We start from the raw sequence: 20,607 nt of genomic DNA, 5'->3' as shown, positions 1-20,607 counted from the left end.
ATAGTTATATAGTGAATTGTTTTCGTGTATAATACAAAGCAATTTTTTTCTCATGGTGATTTGTTCAATTAGTGGTGATGTAAGATGGTACCAAGTATTCATTTCAGAGACTTCAAGGAAGCACGATTAATTTGTTAGCAAAGATGAACCTATCAGTAGTTGCTTGAACTTGGAGCCTTAGGAGCTCAAATGCTGGTTTGCCACTTCCTCTGTGTCATCTTAGTCAAGCTGCCTAACCTAGTTAAGCCTCCGTTTCCCCATTAAAATAGGGATTGTGATTCCACCTGCTAGCATTATTGTGAGGTCACTTGTGAACGGATCTTGACCTCTCCCGGAAGAAGGAACTCAGTGATTAGTTTTTCCTCTTCAAGCTAGCCAGAGAGATAGTGGGATAAAGTTTCAATGTATATTTCAGATGATAAAAGCAGATTATTTGAAGGATTATGTTTTATATAAGCAATAGCTGTGTTTTCATAACCTCAGAGCAAATAGGATACAAATTCATTATTTTTTAATACTCCAATTAGGAAAGAAAGACACTCTCGTATTATTTTTGTTTTTTGAAATTAAAGACATGCTGAAGAAACATTTTTCCCCACAATTTCTATGGTTATATAAATTGAATATTTAACGAAAAATTGCTAAGAAAAAGTTCTTAGCAAAGAAGTTTCCAAGAGTGAGGAAGCACCTTCAAAAGCCAGAGAGAAGCCAAAGTCTTCCGTGATGTCACAGCGTGGCAGCTCGTCCTTTTCAGCGTGGCTTTGTTTTACTCCCACTCCCAAGTTTAACCTCTTTTTCCCTTATTTTCCCTTTTTGCCCATTGCCTAAAACCTAATTATAGACTGGGGCTGATATTTAAGTTAGATAAATAGAAGTAACCCTGACTTCATTTGAATTTCCCTCTTGATCACTTTAGAATCAAGAATAAAAATCTTGCTCCTGGCTCTGCCTTCAGAGCCTAGCAAAATGCCTAGCACACGGCAGGCACTCAAAAACACTTACTGAATGTAGGGTTGACATGCGTCTGGCACGCACTGGTAGGACCTGATTTGTGAAACATTTTTATAGCTCTGTACTAGCAATAAATAGCTACTATCCTGAGGCCCCTCCGGTGCCCCTCCTACATCCCTGGTCCCTTACCTGGGGACAGTCCCCCTGCCCCTGATTCAGCAATGAATGGGTTAAGTCTGGAGAAACATGGGGGCTTTCTAGATCTCACTGCAGAGCTCTGGGCCCTTCAGGTCCGGTTGGCCAGTTCCCATAGCATACTAGTTGTGGTATATTTTAAATTTTGTCTTTGTTTAAATCAATATACTATGCGTTGATTTAGCAATATCTACCAGCCCTGATGCAACAAAATGCGGAAAAAGTACAGTGTTCTGAGGAGCATAAAAGAGCGTAAGAGGAGGAGAGGTGAAAACCCACGGAAGGAAGGTAGGAGGGGCAGGGAAGGTGGAAAAGAAGCAGGAGGAGAGGCTGGTATAAGGAGATCACCACCTGCAGGGATTCCTTTCACACAATCACCTTGCTCGTGTGCATTCCATCAATTCAAACCGCCCTCCCAGGACGGTGAGTGAAAGCTCTTTGAAAAGCATAGGGTACCCCGTCTAGAACCGGAGCTGTAATTACTATGTTTGCTACGCTGACACCATTGTCTGACAAAATATTATGCCAAACATTTTCCTTCATTTGACCTTTGTGCTGGCTTACTTTGGGTAAAATAACATTAGTCACATTCAAATCCAACCCAGGGGAAATCCGTTACAATGCACTCCAAGTGGGGTGTCTAAATTGTTTCATTGTGCTGGGATTCCATTGTATTAAATATTGTTGAAAATCTGGTACTTGTGAATCTTTTGGTGTTTTGTTGAAAGAGTATTACACACTGTAATTTAGAAAGCATTAAAGAACCGTGGCTGAATGTGTGAATTGCTTTTGTTTGGATTAGATCTGAATTTTGCAAGCTGTGCCCTGCTGAACGCCAGAAAAGTGAAAGTGGGTTCAATGGTCAAAATTGTTTGGGAAATACAAAGCATCTTAGAATATTAAAGGCTCTGAGAAGCCATATATTTAAAAAAGAATTGTTTCACTTTTTAAACCCAAGTTTTGTCAAACTTATTTGACTCTTTCAATTTTTTTCATAGGACACCTAATGTGGGAGACCAAGTTTGAGAGATGCAAATGCTGGATCAGGGTATTCATTTTTACATTTATAGAGGACCTGCCATGTGTTTGGAAATGGGCCAGGCTGGCAAAACAAAGACAAATAAGGCACCGTGCTTGTCCCTGAAAGGTTAGCAGAGGAATTGCAACGCAAATGATATTACAGAGTTGTTTTGTTTTTTAATTGTGGGAAAACAGAAGACAAAGCAACTGAACAGGAAAGAAGGAAGGTTAGGATCACTTCTGGGAAAGCTTCCCTGGTGATGAAGTCTCACTGGAAGAAGATATTCATGCAAATGTCAGGTACTAAGATTTATAAAACAGCCAGCAGCGGGGGAAAGACCCTCTCATATATCCACTTCTAAAACCATTTAAGATATATCCTAGTGACACAAATGCATTCTACCTCAGGACATTGGGTATGTCAGTGTGTCTCCCTTACGACAGTCAGCTCTCATTTCAGATAGTTTCATGAAGGGTGAGTAGTGGCTATAAAGATAGCCTGCATTCTTTTTCTTTGACACACTCACAATTTGGATCTCAATTGGACATCTGCTTAAATCCTAGCTCTCTTCCCACAGCTGGACAGGGAATTAAGGAATGTGCCAGGTTTCCCTGGCCGTGAACTTGTTTTTTCTTGTATCCAACATGCATACTAGCATGGCCTTTATTAACTAGTCATGCGTTGGATGGGGAGTGGGAATGGATTGGAATCTTTGTTGTGGTTCCAAACATTGTTGGCTTTTTCAGCCTTAAAACCAACAGCCCAAAGACATCTGAAGGTCTTTGATGTGTTCTATACAGTACCTAACACACTAGGTGTGCAGCATTAAAGAGGAATGGAAGGGAAATGGAAACAGTCTTGTTTTCTTCTCTCTCTCTCTTTAATAAAGAGAGATGGTGTGCTTTCTGCTCTGCCAATCTACTCATATACATTATTTTGTTTAATTTTTAGAATGACCATATGAGATAGGTATTACAGTATTTTCACCATCTTTACTGGTGTGCAAACTGAGGAACAAAGATGTTGGGGATTTATCCAAGGTAAGAGGCAGGGTAAGGAGTAAAACAAGAGATCTACCTCATTCCAAAGCCTAAACACATTTTTCACTGCTCCCACTACAATGCCAGAATAAGGGGATGACTAAGACATATTTTGTCCCACTCTAAAATAATTCTCATTTAGTGTGCTAACCTGATGACAAGAGCTCTTTAGACAGGATGAACTAGCACTTTCTTTATGAAAGTAGCTTACCATTACTTACATCATGCAAAATGGTTCAAAACAGAGTCCATCATTTCTTTACTTTTCTCTCTTTCTCTAATAAATACATCACTTGAAGGTATTATTCCAATTCCTTTTGAATAAGGAAAGGATGGTTAGAATTGAGGTTGGTACTCTGAACTCTTTGCTGGCTGCCATTGTTACCATTGGGAGAGACTGACATTTTCTTTACATTTTTGCCTTCCTTAACTCTTTTCATACACATACACACATACACACACACACACACACACACACACACACACGTAGGGATGGGCTTTCCAGAATCTTTAGTTTAAGTTGACCCTTAAATATTTCTAGCTCTTTAGAAATAGTTTCATAATTGAAAATATTTCATTCAGAATAACAGTTAATTAAAAGGCAAAGCATTGATTCCCGAGATTTTTTAAGGGTACTCACAACATGCTGCAGATAATTAAACAAAAGAAATGGAAGTTAAATTAAAATAGGCAATGTTTTCAAGTGGATACTAAAAAAACCCTTGGCCTCAGAGGAATGACACAGTGAAATAGGATTTAGAGGGAAGCAAAATGTATCAGTGGTTCTTAAACAGTTAGAGGCAGATCCCTTGAGAATCTGATGAACACTAAAAACTCTCTTTTTAGAAAAATAGACAGTAGTCACATTTTATATTCAGTGTGTTTGTCAGCCTCTAAAACTTACCTCGCCCATAGACCCCACTAGGAGGCTTTGATGAGGTCCTGAAGACCTTGAAGAAAAATAGAAAATTATCTAGAATAAACCAGGGCAAAGCCCATATGATATCTAAGGTACCCTTGAGCTATTACTCTATGAAAATTGAATGCCCCAATTTTTAAATGTTGCTCTAAAATCCTTGCCCTGAGAATCTTGTTTCCTATTTGAAGCCTTAATAAAAATTCCAGGAGTGTTAGTGACCTGGAGATTTCTGACTTTCTCCAACAAGGCCAGGTAACCCAAACCACAGGACAGGAAATGTTTATACCAACTGGCATTTCTCTAGTCCAGTGCTTTCCAAATGTTAACGTGCACACACATCACCTGGGGATCTTCTTAAAATGCAGATTCTGATTCAGTAGATCTGGGGTGGGATCCAGGTTTCATTTCTAACAAATTCCCAAGTGATGCTGAGGCTGTCAGTCTGTGGAGCATACTTGCTGAGTAGTAGGACTCCAGTAGTGGATCCAGTTCTGTATTTCTACTGCAAAGCACTTGACAGCAGCCCCTCCCACCTTTCTCTCATGTATCCTTGAATTCTCCATTTCACCCCTCAGCTGAAGCCTAAACCTACACAACGAGGAAGATATCACCAGGGTGTTCGGTAAGAGAAAGTAAACTGATTTTTTCCCTTAGGATAAGACTAAAAATGATCTGAGAGTTTTCTATTAAATAGTTCTCTATCTAGTTCTGTGGTACTCAACATTGTGGTGTTTCTCTAAGTTCTGAGGTAGATTACCAGCAATGCATATGAATCATTTATCTCTTTAAATTAGAGCAAATTTAAGATTATCCCTCTAAAAACATTACGTTAGCTTGTTTTCAAGAGAGAAGAGACGGCATCAGAGTTAGCAAGTACTGAGAATTATACTATTACAACATAGCCATTGATGCCAATCCCACATAGATATACAGGTATCACCCACATGTGTGGTGGAGTTGAGAACCACTGCTCTCCCATGTAGGTACCACTGCCATCCTTTGATTTTTCAAAATACAGATGAGTCAAAGATGAACAAGGGCACTGATCAGAAAGAAAGATTTATTTCTGAGCCAGAGATTAACTTTCTGTATATTAGCAACTCATGAATTTTCTTTGGCAGCCGGTATTATTGATTACATTTTTAATTAAGAAAAGTTTCATAACAGTTCCTAAAATGGAGGTTGAATCGGCAAAGTTGAAAAATTAGGGAAACTGATTTAGCTTTTAATAAATGTATGCATATCTAATGGCAATTGTACAGTCCAAGAATATGTCATTCCATGTTTAAGGGAATGAAAACCATGGCTTTCTATAAATGTTCTTATTAAAAAAAAATAAGGAACAAAATAGGATATGGCTAATTTTAGCATATTCAGTTTATTTCGGTAATATAAATATTTCTTTCACTATTCCTACTTTATGGAAGTTAGGTGAATAACATGTGTGTTTTGGCTAATTGTTTAGAGAAAATAACACTACTATGCAAAATAACATTTCAGACTCAGCATGGAACAAAAGATATAATGTCATATAACATTTTCAGCTTGTTCCTGTTTTAACTACAATATTTACTTTGAAAAACACGACATTGTTTCCTTTAGAAATATTTATTTCCCCCTTCCTATGTTCACCAAAAAATGATTCCTTCCCGCCTCTCTCTATAGTTAGAACTCTTATTGAGAAAGTAGCAGACATGAGATTGTGGCCACCAAAAAAAAAGTCTACAAATGGAAGATATTAAAGTGTTAAAAGTTGTGAGGAATCACAAATAATTTTTAAATTACTTCAATGTTTTACTTACCATTGCTATATTTTCTTATTTATTTGAATTTTTATTCTTAATTATGAAACATTTCAAAACAATGTCAGATATTCATAAACCCACCACCTAGTTTTAACAGATGTTAACATTTTGCATAGGTATCTGTTCTGTTGTCTTTTTTAGCAAAATTTTTTTTCACTAAAAAGAAGACATTAAAAGAATTTGTCACTGTCATCAAAGAGGTGAATCACTTAAACTGAAATTGTCTGTTCTTCCATATAAAAGTTCATCAGAATTTTAAAGGATGATGGAGAGGCATCTAACTAAGAAATTCTTCTCCATGCCTTTTGCACCACTTCAGTGCTCAAAAATGATACCAATAATAATCACCAGGATTCGGATTTGCCTATGGGGGAAAATTTTTCTAAATAAATTAATTAAAAACAGAACAGAAAATAATGATTTGTTTCATAATTATTGTAAATATTTATTTTTGAAAAAAGCATTTCAGTTCTTCTACTCCCATTTGTTCTGTGCTTCATTTGTGTGGGGAGGTAGGGAGTGGATGTGTGTGAAATATATGCATGTGTGTGTGTATATATATATATTTAAACTTTAAATGAAATAAAGATTCTATTTCATTCTCTTCTGAGAGCCCTTGACTCTCCGTGGATGTGTAAAGACGTGATAAGTAACACAGAACAATTTTAAGGTACAGAAATTATTAATAACTGAAACAATAAATTAACCTTTGAAAGTAACATATTTAGAGATTATTTAGATGCTGGGAGAAAATTTGGCTTACTGGTTCATTTTTAGGTACAGCTAGAAAGTAAACAGTAGTTCAGCTTTCCCTTGCAGGTAAAGATTGAGGAGGAAATTCTCAAATTTCAGACAATGCTGTCATTATTATGGAGTAAAATGAGAACAAAGAGTTGTATGTCAAGAACCCTGGGCCAGCCCTTTTGATATTTCAAGTTGAAGATGCCTTATGTGGTTTGCAGTGTGGGCCATTTATGGCTGTGTCCTATTAACTCTGGGTTTACTGTGATATTATGTGTATTTGTCTTGGGGCAAACCAGCTTGTCTGCCTCAAATCAAAGTCTAAAAGATAATTCTCTTTTTACAGGCTTAAAATGGTTTTTGTTTCGGTTGATATTTACTATTTGAGGTGAATTATCCCTTCTTTGGCTCTTTTCTATTCATTATATTATGATATATAATTTTGGTTAAGTAATTGTATGATCTTTTCTATAACATTATTCTGGGCTTCTGTATAAAAGTTTAAAAATATGTTCAACAAATGAAATGCTTATGTTTGTTTATTCAATATCTTTTCCTATTGGACTTTGGATAAAGTCTTGCCTAGCGGAACTCACTTAAAATGAAATCTTTTTTTCTTTTTATGTATGATGTTTAAAATAGCTATTTGAGTTTGATGACACTATGCTTTGCATGATCAAGTTACAGTAGTATTTTTTTTCACTTCAAAGAATGCTTTTGGTTTTCTATGAACAGGTTTCACTAACCATGTATATATTTAAAAACACTTAGCTCTTTCTAAGGTTCACAGTTTTTATATCTTAAGGCACATTTTTCATTATTTGCAAAAATTTGCTTTTTCCTTTATACTGTGACTATAATTTTTGAAGACTCATTTTTCAAAAGTATCAGGAATATTTTAGTAGCAATAACTTTGTTAATTTTTCTTCTTCATGTCTTGGTCAAGATGGCTTGAGATTTCTCAGTTCTTTAAAACAGAGTTCATGAATTCAACCTGTTTTAAGCTGAAGTATAGATGAACTTCTTTGATTCCTAGCTTTTTGCTTAATACTATTAACTATTAAACACTACTGACCTCTCAACTCAAAACATACACTTAAGTGTAGGAAATGACAGATGGTATATAAACATATTTTATTCAACTATATTTTATACAGAAAATTTTAAACTGGAATCTTTCATATTGTCCTTGAGCTCAAGCAAATGTAATACATCAACAGCCTATGACTTATCTTCCTGAGCTGGCTAAGGAAGGGAGCCTTTAGGAAGCATCAACTCATTAGGGAACATCTGACGAATATTTTTTATTTTGATTGAATAAATGATTTTTTAAATGGAGATATATTCCACCATCAATAAAATACCACTATGAACTTTGCCTCGCCGCCCCCTCCACACCCCCGTGTCAACGGAATTTTTCTTTGCGGGAATTACACTGACCTTTGTCAAAAATTAATTGCATTCACACACAGAAACAAAGTTCCCCCCTCCTACATCCAGGTGCAAGGCGCCATGCTGGGCTTTCAGAGGTTATAGATAAGTAGGACAGCCAGAATTTCCAGCTAGGTCATCTGGTGCGATCACCCTGCCATGTACCGCACAGTATTTACTTGAAAACTACCAGACAGGAACAACTTATAGCCTCTGCCTTCAGGGAATTTAAACCCAGGTGGAAAGGATTAGGAAAGCATAGATCTCTCTGCTTGTATACGATATTACTGAATATGAATCCACACAGTACAGTAAAGATAACTAACGTGTGCAAAGATGGCCTATTGCATTTCACAAAGTACTCTTATCCAAAGGAAGGACCGGTAGAGAGGTTCAGAAAGCACTGGCTGTCCAAAAGAGGGCGAAATCAAATCTGGGCGCGGGTGGGCACCTGGAAAAATGTCATGGTGCAGATGGCATCTGAGATAGGCCTCGAAGCACCGACAGGGTTGCGGATACGGGAGAGGCCACTCCAGATGGAAGGACCCCCCCGGTTGCTCCAATGCCAGTTACATCACGGGGCCCGGGCTACCTGCCACGTTTTTAGAAGACCCCTACAAATGCAGGGGTCCGACCCAGGAGGCACTTCCGCTGTGCAGTTTGCTAAGTTTGCCTTTGGAGAATGTACCGGGGAGCTCCGGCTCACGCAGGTGGGCACCCTCTCCCTTCCTTAGCTCTGACTCTCTGCCAGACGCTCCCACCCGCAAAAGGCTGCGTGCCCATGGGGACAGTGGTGGCTGCCGCTTCCCCCACCAAATCCCGGCGCTCCGGGGCGGCGCTGCAGTGGAGAGACCTGGATCCCGCCCCAGCCCGAGGGAGGAGGCACAGCGCAGCAACTCTCGCTCCCGGGCCGGGGCGCCTCTTCCCTCCCCCTCCTTCCCGCGGCCGCGGCGGCGGCGGCCGGAGCGAGGGCCGGGCGAGGGGCGGAGCCGGGGAGGAGCCGGGCCGTGGCGGCCCCGGCGGCAGGTGTGGATGGGGCGGAGGTGCCGGGCTGTCCTCTCCCGCCCGCGCCTGCTGGGAGCCGGGGCCCGGGGGCCAGCAAGGCCTCCCCGGAGGAGCTTCTCACAACTTGGGGCGCGGCCCGGGGCGCGCAGGTTCCACGTCCCGAGCCCGGAGGAGAAAGACGCGCGTCCCCGGCCGCGGCGCCCGCGCGGACCCAAGCGGGGAGGCGGCGGCCGGAGCGCGGCCAGGGTTCAGGGGTGGGCGGGATGCGGCCCCTGCTTGGGCGCCCGGGCGAGGCCGGGCGGCGCCTCCGCCCTCCGACCGGACCCGCAGGTAAGCGGGGAACGCGCGGGAAGCGGGGCGGGGGCGCGTCCTTCGCCGAGTTGAGAAGGGGGCTTCGGGGCCTGGGCACGCGGCCGTCTGCGCCCGCGGGCCCTGGGGCGAGGATGCTGCGGCCGGCTCCGGCGCATCCCGGGCACGGCGGCCCTGGCTGCGCAGAATCGCCTCCTCCTGGAGCCCACATCGCAGGTGGCTTCCCTGGCACGATCTCCGAAGTCATATATCCGCGCTCTTCCCCTAAATCGCGAAGAACGAACTGTGTGTGTCCGGGAGCGGGCTAGGGGCAAGCGCTTTCAGCCAGCGATGTTGGATGAGAGCGCATTTGCTATTTAAAATTACTGTCACTTTACAACTTCCTCTGCTTGCCCCTCTTAGAGTGAAAAGGTTAGGCGTGTATGTTAAATCCCCACCTAGTAGGATTCGAGTTTGTTTTCGCCATATACAGGTGGGGAAAGGATGCTCTGTAAAAGCCTGGTTTTTCCAACCGTGCTTCACTTAAAAGAGCTTCCTATCCTACAGCGAGACAATGGCAGTCGTGAATAACACGACGGAAACGTTCACTTAGCGCCGCTTTGGCAGGGGAGAAGTTAAGGAAAACTTAAGCCTTACTGACTCCTTAATCGGCTTCTGGCGGGACCATTTTTGTCCCTGCACAGGTGGTATTAGGACTAAGAATGACAGCTCAAGACCTAGACTTGGGTTGGAGCTGAGGCTGTGGCCGGACACCCCTCGCCGCCCGGGGACCTCTACTTTCTGGAATCGGGCCTTTCGGCTTCCTTCGGTGAAATCGCAGCAGTTTTGAAGTGAAATTAGGAAAATGATTCTGTTTTTTGTCTGGAGTTTATTCTGCATTGAAATGTTTCTCTTATGGACAGAAATTTAAACAGTATTCTATTTGCTACTTTGTTTTAAAGAAATTTTGCTTGAATTGGTAACAATTTGATTTAAAAATGACAGCCAAGTTGAGGTTTATTTGTTGTGGAATTTTCTGTTTGGTCAGGGGAGGGACTGACTTTTAAATTTATTTTTCAGCTCTAATCCTGGTTATTTTTCATCGTCTCCAGACGTTCATTCTGAAGTGAAGGCCTTTATCTTGATTTTAAGGCACAAATGTAAAAATAACAGTGGTTTAAAGCCACGCATAAGAACTATAACCCCGGCTTTTTGTTCGTAACTTGTCACAGAGCCTCAAGAAAGTTGGGCCACTAGGATGTAAAAAAAATCTGAAGTTAAATTTTAGGCCTCAAAATGAAATTTTTTAAAATTTACGTTTATCTTAATAGAACTATCAGACTTTATGGAATTATCAGCTTGGGATATTTATTTTTTATGTATGCCGTATCAGGACTTTATTTTACATGTGGATCTTGCTTACATGACAGGTAAATGTGGGGAAAAGTCAAGAAACTCCTTTAAAAAGTACAGAGTTATTCTCTGGGTGAAATTTTATAGCTCTGAAAAGTATATATCGAAGACAAAAGTCTTAACTTACAACATAGACTGTTGGCTCTTTTTGAAATTGTGAATAGATGATTAAGAAGGAAGGTATAAAATGCTTTATTCTTGAGCATTGTTTTTAAAATGAAAATGGAAAAAAGTTGATATCATATTTGTACAATGTAATAACTAGGTAGCTATTCTAGATGCTATAAAAATGCTTGAGGAAGTAAGATAAATGGTAGCATAAATTTATGTATTGTACTTTTAGAATTTTAAGGAGAATGCACACTTGTAAATCTCAAATCCTCAAGTGGACAGTGTTAAACAGAATAAAATTGAAGAATTTTTCTGCATATGATTTTTTCTCAGTTAAAAAATATTTTTCTGGGTTTGCCTTAAAATTGAAGTTATAGTTAAATTTTGTTGGTAGCTATATCGCACAATTCAAAATCCTTTAAATCATTTACTTTAACAATTCTTTATTGGTAGGTTTGTTGGCACTGACATTTAATGACCGTAGATGTCATTACGTTTTCGTATAATTGCCACAGTTTTTCTTCATTTAGTGTATCTAGTAGTTTTAACAGATAAACACTTTTGGGTCTCTTAAATTTAGGCTGTAAGAAAGCAATAGATTAAACTCTTGATTATTAACATTTTAGGGATGAAATCTAGCTTTAAGATAAAATGGCTTTTTGAAGATATTTTAGAATACATAGGATGGTATTATTTTTAGAGAATAATGTTTTTGATAGTTCTTTTCCAATTCTTTGAAATCGTAAAGTAAATTAACGAAAGAATCAATAATTATGTTTTAACAGTTTCTTGATGTATTTAACAGACTGTTTCCTTAGTACTAATATCCTAAGTGTTTCAAAAAATTTTATGGGAGCAAGAAAGTTTATTTTCTGTTAAAACGTGTTTCTATACACTAGGAAAAAAAACTTGTTGAACCTAGAGTAGGTCAGTCTTAAATAAGAAGCAATGAAATTTGATCTGTAGTGTAAAATGTATTTTCACCGTGGACTTTTTAACTGTCCTCTTTTTAAAAATGTAAGTGTTAGTAAGAAAGAGAATAATTATTTCATTGGTACAATATAAGTGCCCTAATGTGCTTACTTTATTCACGGATATTTAGATTTTTTTTTTCTCCACATCTTAGGAGAGGAGCCCAGGAAATTATCAAAATAATTTTTAAGAGGATTGAAATGAAGGGGGAAAAAAAATCTAAGCATGATTATGGTGTATAGGTGTGTTGATTTGTAGCAAGGAAAGAGTGAAAAAGAAGAGTTTGGGATCAAAATTTATCCACATAGTCAGGCTCTCTAGCATTTTCTACTTTATTGTGTCATTGACTTTTTAGCCAGTGTGTAGTTACTGAGTATATTAAAATAAAGCAGTCACTAGAAAAAATAAATCTCATTTGAAAATCTTTAATCATGGCTTTATCAAATATATAACCTACTCTGTGTTGTCTAAATACCAGCTTCCAACATTTGAGACCAATTTATAAATTAAATGTATTAGAAAAGTTAATTAAGTAATTTCCATTTTAAGAGAAATGCCCCTTTTGAGGGACTACTTTTTAACATCACAAATAGCACCAATCCTTTGAGTAAAGTCAGAATGGTTATATTAATTACAAATTACACTTTTAGCAAGGGGAAAATGCAATTTTTATTGGCCTTGGGGCAGCTATGCTAAGTAGTTTGTGGCCCAGTTTCCATTTCTGTATCTATGCTGCCTCTGCTAAGGATCCGGTACTGGGAGATGAAAGACTGTGAGGAGAAAATTAATGAAACAAGCTACGTGGGTTGATCATAGTTCTGCCCTGTAAGCCTGTGTCCACATGAATTCAGAACCAGAAGAGAAATTCTGGAAGTCTAATTCCCCACAGCCCTTTTCCACTGATGCCAGTGAGTTAGCAGTGGCAGAGAAGGGAGTAGTCGTCTCTTATTTGCAAAGCCGACTTCAGGATCCACAGCAAATCAAACCCACGAAATCTTTTAGTCTCGTCCAATTCAGCTCCACTTCCTTGCCAGGGGCATAACAGCTGAAGTTAAAAGACTTACCCCAAATGGGAAAATTAGTGCCATTTGTGTATCGGCAGTAGCCTTATTCAAACTGCTTTCAACCTAAATGAAAAAAAAAAGGGACAGAATATGATTTGATTATAAGTCCTCCAGGGTGGGTAGCATGTAGGAGACTGGCTCAGAAATGAATTTGGGTTTTCCCTTACTTTGAATTACTTATAGTTTGTAGTTCTCTGGTTCGTGTGTGCGTGTCGGGGGGGGGGGGGGGCGTGCGTTTACTTCAGTGTCTACAGTTTGGAAGAGGGAAAAAGTACAATAAAATGGTAAATTTTAAAGTGATCAAGATGGTATAGCATCGATCCTGTAAAAGTTTTTCCACTCCTGACGAGCTAATTCTCTGTTGGATCTTCTTCCTTGTGTTGTAAATCTCAGTTCTTTGCCTAGAAGTATTCCTGATTCTGAGAAGGGAAGCGGAAGAGGAAAAGAACTATGCTTAAAAACCAGTGCTGTCTGACCACTGACGTCTTAAGTTATCTCTGTCAGATTTCACGTGAACTCTGGCCACATTAATACATTGAATATGTATAAAATAAGATAAAGAAATCCCCTCAGAAAGGCCTGCTCCAGAAACTTGCATTATGTGTGCTTTTTAACTGGTCTAAACGTGACATATAATGATCAATCAAGACCAGTATTATACATTTGAGGCAAAACTATTTTGGAGTCCAAAGGTTGACGCAAGCAAAGGATTGGTCCCCCAAAAGTCAAACTGATAAGATTTTACTAAAATAACCTGAGATTTTTGAATTGCAGTGCATACTCAAGTGGAAATTCAAGTTATAAAGTCATTAGTGAATAACCCTGTGGGGTTCTGGTAATTTTTTTCTTCTTTAAACCTGACCTTTTACCTATTATCTCAGCTTCATGAACTTAATAAAAAAAAAGTCTCAAATGAGGAACAATAGACTAAAGCAATAAAAGTGTGAGCTTTCTGTGGAAAAATCTATATATAGTGAATGGAGCCTTTTAAATTAGGATTTAACTGGCTTTTAACTCCAGTGGGTTTTCAAGTAACTAACTGGTAATATTGTCACTTGACATTTCCTTTTCATGTTCTGTGCCATGACTCAAAACTGATTTCCTTTTTATGGGTAAGAGTGGAACTATATTAAATTAAAAAACAAAACAACGTACAGCTTACAACCTGATTTTAATAGTTTTGTAACGCTGCTGCATTGCTGCGTGATTGCCACCACCCTCATACTGATAAGATTCGGGGTTGCTTAATTATTTATTTTTGCTTTTGGATTGGGAGTACGGTGTTTTTTTTTAACTACATAATCGACTTCTTATAAAAGGATGTAACTCAGGAATAGCCGCATGGAAGAGATGCACAGGGCGAGGCTTGGGGAAAGGGTACCGAGCTTCCATGTCCTCTCCAGGCACGTCATTCTCCCTACATCTCCACGTGTTCACCAGCCTGGGAGCTCTCAGAACCCTGTCCTTTGGGGTTTTTAAAGCTACATTACATGGGCATGATTGATTAAATCATTGGCCATTAGTGATTGAGTCAACCTCCAGCCTCTCTCCCATCTCTGAAAATCAGGGGGTGGAGCTGAAAGTTCCAATCCTCTATCCTTGGTTGCTTCCCTTGGCAACCCAGCCCCCATCCTTAATTTGGTCCAGAAACTAGGACAATTTTTAAAAAATTAAAAGAGTAACATTAATTTCTTTTTAAAATGAATATCTATATGCATGTTAAATGTTAGTCATGACAAACAGTAGCTTGAATTGTAATTTGAAGTAAAAAAATTACAAGTTAGCTCCTGAACTTATGTGTGGTAAGTAGCATTCTAATTGCTTTTAATAAATGAACAATTGAAATTTATCATAGGTTTTGTGTGTGTGTGTGTGTGTGTGTGAGGGAGATTTGCCCTGAGCTAACATCCATTGCCACTCCTCCTCTTTTTGCATTGAGGAAGGTTAGCCCTGAGCTAACATCCATTGCCAATCCTCCTCTTTTTGCATTGAGGAAGGTTAGCCCTGAGCTAACATCCATGCAGGTCTTCCTCTCCTTTGCATGTGGGACCCCTCCACAGCATGGCTGACGAGTGGAGTAGGTCTGCACCCAGGATCCGAGCCCGCGAACCCCTGGCCGCCGAAGCAGAGCATGCAGAACTTCAACCAGTTGGTCACGGGGCCGGCCCCTTATAACTTTTTAACATCTGGAAACAAATATCTAGTTTCATAGAAAGGAGAAAAAATATAAAAAGACATCTTAATCTATTAAATATGAAATCAAATTAGCCAAAAGATACTTTCTTTCAGTGATTTGTGATTTTTCAACCAGAAGTACTAGAAATATCTTTATAGACAAAAGAAGAATATATGGAAAGGCAATGAAAAGAAATATAAAATAAAAGATAACCAACTGGAATTTTTTTTTGAAGAACTAAATCTATAATATAATATTCTAAGTACCTGTAGTTTTTCAAATTCTAGAGAAATGACAGTAAATCATATGTAATGATAAAGATGATCAAAACATTTGACAAAATTCAGTTTCCTTTTAAAATAAATGTAGTTAGCAATTGGTCAAAGCTAGTGTTCTATATTTTTTTTAAATTAACACATTGTCGCAAAGAGACCAATGAAATTGGAAAGCTAATTATAAATCAGTTAAGAATAATTTAAAAAACAGGTTTGTTTGAAAAGTAAATCCTCCTTCTGAAGGTGAAGTTCATTATGCTAATCGTGTGTTGATAGAATTATTTTTGAAAAATTTATTAAAATAGAAATGATAAGACAACTACATATATCAGAATAATAGACAAGTAGCTATGTGTTACATAGCTCTGTTAGCTAACTTAAAAACATAATTGATACTAGGAATATTAAAATATAAATGGAACAGCTTAATTCATTGTCTACTTTTATTTCAGAATGTGTCCAAATTATTATCTAGAGTTAACACAAAACTGTTTTCGAAAACTACAAGGGTGTCAGCTTCATCTGGATCTTTTTTCAAAAGCAAATATTAAAATGTGTCCAACTCTTCTAACTGCCAGAATAATAATAATGACAATTATAGTTCTCTCTATTGATCGTTTCTAGCATGCTGTGCTTTGTTCCACATGCTTTATCTGTGTTACCTCCAGAAAGCTTCATAGCAACTTTACAGTCGAGGCGCCATGATTTTTCCTGTTTTACAAACAAGAAAACTGCAGCCTTGTGAGATTAGAGTTAAGCAGCTAATAAATGGTGTGGTTGCGGGATTCAAACCTGAGTCTTTCGCGTTCCCACCTCTCTGCTCTTGATTGCTTTCCTGTACTTCACAGTAATTAAGCAGAATATTCATGAAATGCTTGTAAAAGCATTCATGTTGGGGAGTTACTTGTGTAGCCTTTTGAATGTCCTCAGTTATAGCACGTTTTTTTCTTTCATTTTTAGAACCAGTTCAAAGCGTTTCATGTCCAAGTGTGGCGAAAGACCTAGACGATATAGGTAGTAATGAAAAGGAATAGGTAGCGTCTTTACAGTACTAAGCCTGATATTTCAGATGGATTGTAAATTTTCACTGAAGATTATTCCAAATGAATCATATAGACATTTTTTTTTAACCATGGGACTGGAACTGGAATATAGTTAAAACCTTTGGGACACCTAACACATAAGAAGTGTTCAGTGCATATTTTTTTGAAATAATGGATAAGGGAATGAATAAAAAGATAGCATTTCTTTGCCTATGAAAGTTCTAATACGTGTTTGTGTGTTGAAGTGTACTGCAAGTGTGGGTAGCTTACCACTAACAGTGCAACCTCGGACAAGTTACTGAACCTTCTAGAACCTCGGCTTCCTCTTTTGTGAAATGGGAATAATTCTGTCTTCCTCAGTTAGTTGTTATGGTTAAATAGATGATAATTGCCTTCTCTTTATTATCACACCTGACCTTTAGTGTGGGTAGAAAGCCCATTGGAGTGGTGAGGACTGAAGGAAAACTGCCAGCCAGCCATGATGAAGGCATGAGTTGAGAAAAGAGTTCATGGAACTAAACCCACCAGAGAAAGGAAGGTGAAAATGGTGCTTTGCTGGTTCTGGAATTAGGATGGGAACCGAGGCAAGAGTCATTAGAGGAAAGGACTGTGTTCCAGAGCTGAATCTCTAGTGTTGACTTGTGGCTTTGGAGAAGTCACCTGGGCTGTCTATGTGGAAAGTGAGGGCACCCTTCAGGGCTACCGAAGAGTCTCTCAAGCATGGTCCATCTTAAAGCTCTGCCTGCGAAGTTTCAAGGGCCTTCCTCCTGTCACTGTACCTCTTCTAGGGGACTTAAGGGAACTCCCTGTGGGAGGGCACTGCCATTCCATACCCACACCCTTAACATGCCCACACATGCTGCGCGCGTGCACACTCGCTCGTGCTCACTCTCCCTCTCCCTCCCCTCCCCCTCCCATATCCAGGTTACTGCTTCTTAGACCTAAGCTTTCCCCTTAGCATTATTCTCCTTTGCCCCCAGCCTCTCTCACTGCTCTCTCTGATGGCAAAGAAGCTAGGGTATAGTTAGTTTTTATTTTATACGGGTTAAAGACCCTGCATTCCTCTGCAGGATAATTGCAAGGGCCCCTTTCAGGGCTAACATTTTGCAGTGTCTGAAATTCAGCATAGGAACGCTGTAAAAGAGCAAAAGCAGAGGGTTAAAGAGTGGACTGGGTCAGTTTGCAGGCTGGACAAAACAAGGATTAAAACACAGCGAAACAAAAGGAACTTTAGGAGTGAAAAAAAATTATCAAAATAAGCTCAAAGCAAAAGTGTTAAAGACAAAATTAGACAAATTAAATTTATGTGAGAACAAAGTAAAAATGTAAGAAATTTCATAATGGAAAAATGACTTTTAAACAGTAAAAGCAATTAAAGCTTTAGGTTTTTTCATCAGAATTCCTCTTTTGAGCTGGTTGGAACAGGATGGTTATATTCCAGGAAAGCAAAGCTTTTATGTGCATGAGGAAAGAGAGGTTTAGAGGAGAGTGATATAAAACAACGTTCCAGGACATCACCAAATCCTAATCCAAGCATTTTGAAAGGGATATTTTTGACAAAAGACTGGTCTAAAGTCATTTGAAAATAGGAAGCCTTCCCTCTCTTTGTGTCGGAAATGAAAAATAAGGACTACACAGGTTGAAAGTCACTTGAAATTTAAAGCACTTAAAGAAAAAGCCCTAACAGACAAGTTCGTCATCAGAAATGCTTCAAAACATTGTGGGAATCAGGGGGCCATCTCTGTGGCATAGTGGTTAAGTTTGGCATGCTCTGCTTCAGCAGCCCAGGTTCGGTTCCTGGGCGTGGATCTATACCACTCATTGTTGGCCATGCTATGGTGGTGACTCACATACAAAATAGAGGAAGATTGACACAGATGTTAGCTCAGGGCGAATCTTCCTCAGCAAAAAAGAAAAAAAACCCGTTGGAATCAAAAAGCTAATAAAATAAAAACAATATGATAAATACAAAAGAAACTTACAGAAATAATAGCAAATGCTGAATTCTGTTTGAGTCAGGGGGACCTGATATATTTACTAGAACCTGTGGCATTCTAGAAAATGACAGGAGTTTATGCACAATTGTGCACGAAAGTGAACAAAGAGGAAATGAGCGAACACTGCTTATCAGTACTAGGGCCTGCTCTATCTAGCAGTAACTTAGTAAGTCGATTGCTGTGGATAGAAGAGTCTTACCATTTGCTTTTGTTGTCTCCTTTCTCCACCCCAACATTACAAATACTTCACAGGAGGTATGGACTTCAATGTCGGAAGCCCTGTGTTTGAGTCCCAGCTCAGCACTTCACTTCTGGCTGGGTGACTTGGACAGGTCTTCCAAAAGCTTTCTGTCTCACTTTCTATGTTTGTTAAATAGGGTTAATGCTAATCTAATACCTTCTTCACAGGGCTGTTATGAGAATCAAATGAGCTCATGTATGCAAAAGTATTTTGTAAGTGTACCTGGATGTTTTCACTGTAACAGAGAGTGATCTTTTTGGAATTATTTCCAATGAGAAGAAGAAATTAAACAACATGATGAGTTAGTGTTTTTTCTTTCCAATCATTAGAGTTCTTGAAGCTCTAGGACATCACCTCAATGTAGGGCGTCCTAATCTGGAGGTCTTGGGGTCACAAGAGGGCCCATGAATAGAATTCAGGGGATTGTGAGCTTAGATGCAAAAAAAAATTTTGTTTGCACTAAACCTCTAATTGAAATGTAGCATTTCCTTCAATTATGAATGGAGGCAAGTGGCAGTAGTATTTTAGCAGTACCAGTGACTGTCACCAGTAGAAATCACAGATACTTTCATATCACATTACAGTTGTTGCTGACATCTAGAAATACTGTTTCTGTATGACACAGCTTTGATGTAATGGTAGTTATTAGACATACTGCCAGATCTTGTTATTTAATGTGTTAAAGAATCACATATATTACTATATTAAAATACGTGTTTTAATATTTGGATATTTCAATATAATTGGTTTCCTTTCTAATCTGGTATACTTTATTATATGCATTTCATCTGAGAAGGGGTTCATAGATGCAAAAAAAGTTTGTGGGTTTTTTTGAGGTTATTATTCTGACAGAGGGCTTCATGAGATACTAGTATTAAAAGAAAGATTACCCGTTCACTGGCTACTCAGATAGCCATGGCTGATAGAGTGAGAAATTCCAGTTATGCAAATTAAAATAGCTTAAAGTTGTAATATACTGAAACAGTGTCCTGGACAACACAAGGCACAAATCTCTTCACCAGTAACCGACTCTGTCATGCCTGGTGGATTCAGGCCAGCCCATATAGAGGCACTCAGAGGGGTGAAGATCACAGTGAATGATAAGCCACCTCCATACCCTCCAGTTTAGGTACCTTCCCGACACCTGTAGATGATGTCTGGACAGCAGGCACTAAGAATGTTGATCTGGAAACCCAAGCAAGAAGATAGATGTTTACATTTCATCTTTCAGTTTTATTTTGTGTTTTTGCCATTGTGCATTTGACTTATAAAGAATGGCAATAACTAAGATTACTCTGCTCACGTGGGTCTTTGTTTAAACTTCTGTCAGAGCGTTCACTGGACGCCTGATATGTTATTTGCATTTTTCTCCCCAAACAGTTTTAGTTCCTTGAGGTAGCAATCCTGCCTTGTCATGTTCTCTGCTGATTTATTTAGCGCCTAACAAGCGATAATTGAGTAGATTTAACAGGTGTGCACTTTGAGTAGTTGAGACTTTTTTTTTGCCTCCCTGTTCTTCTCTACTAGCCCTGCTTTCTGCTTAAAAAGTTAGGCTGCATTTACAGAAACAACAGCAACAAATAAGCTAGCATTTATTGTGTACGTCATGTTCATCTCGATCTCCCAGTGTTGGGTATTTGAGCTTCTTCAGTAACAGGAATCTGGTGAACGTGATTGTCCTGGGTTTTGTCACAGCTCTTGATCTCGCTTGACCATGGTGTCCTTGTTATCTGATAATTGAATGGCTTGAAGGTCTGTTAGTGATACTGAACGTACAGGACTATCAGAGAGTCAGAGCCTTTCAGAACTGGAAGGGCCCAAACTCTCTTTGGCGTTGGTGGTCAGTGAGGCCAAGAAAGGTCAGAGGACTTACCGAGGCTTCAGAGCGGGCAGTGGTAGACCCAAGAGCTGAATCCTGT

The 20,607-nt window shown here is 39.1% G+C and overlaps 1 long non-coding RNA gene across 1 annotated transcript in view; it reads left to right on the top strand.

Moving 5' to 3' along the window:
* Positions 1–9,612: 9,612 nt before the first annotated feature.
* The window catches only part of LOC139078392 (uncharacterized), a 37,775-nt gene continuing 26,780 nt past the window's right edge, over positions 9,613–20,607 (top strand). The window contains exon 1 of the long non-coding RNA XR_011531316.1: positions 9,613–20,607. This exon is cut by the window's right edge and continues 22,862 nt beyond it. This is a non-coding gene — a long non-coding RNA (uncharacterized lncRNA).

Source organism: Equus przewalskii, chromosome 22, assembly GCF_037783145.1.
Source record: "Equus przewalskii isolate Varuska chromosome 22, EquPr2, whole genome shotgun sequence".
Classification (NCBI taxonomy): domain Eukaryota; kingdom Metazoa; phylum Chordata; class Mammalia; order Perissodactyla; family Equidae; genus Equus; species Equus przewalskii.
The sequence above is the reverse complement of the archived record's forward strand: the minus strand, read 5'-3'. Positions and strand labels throughout refer to the sequence as shown.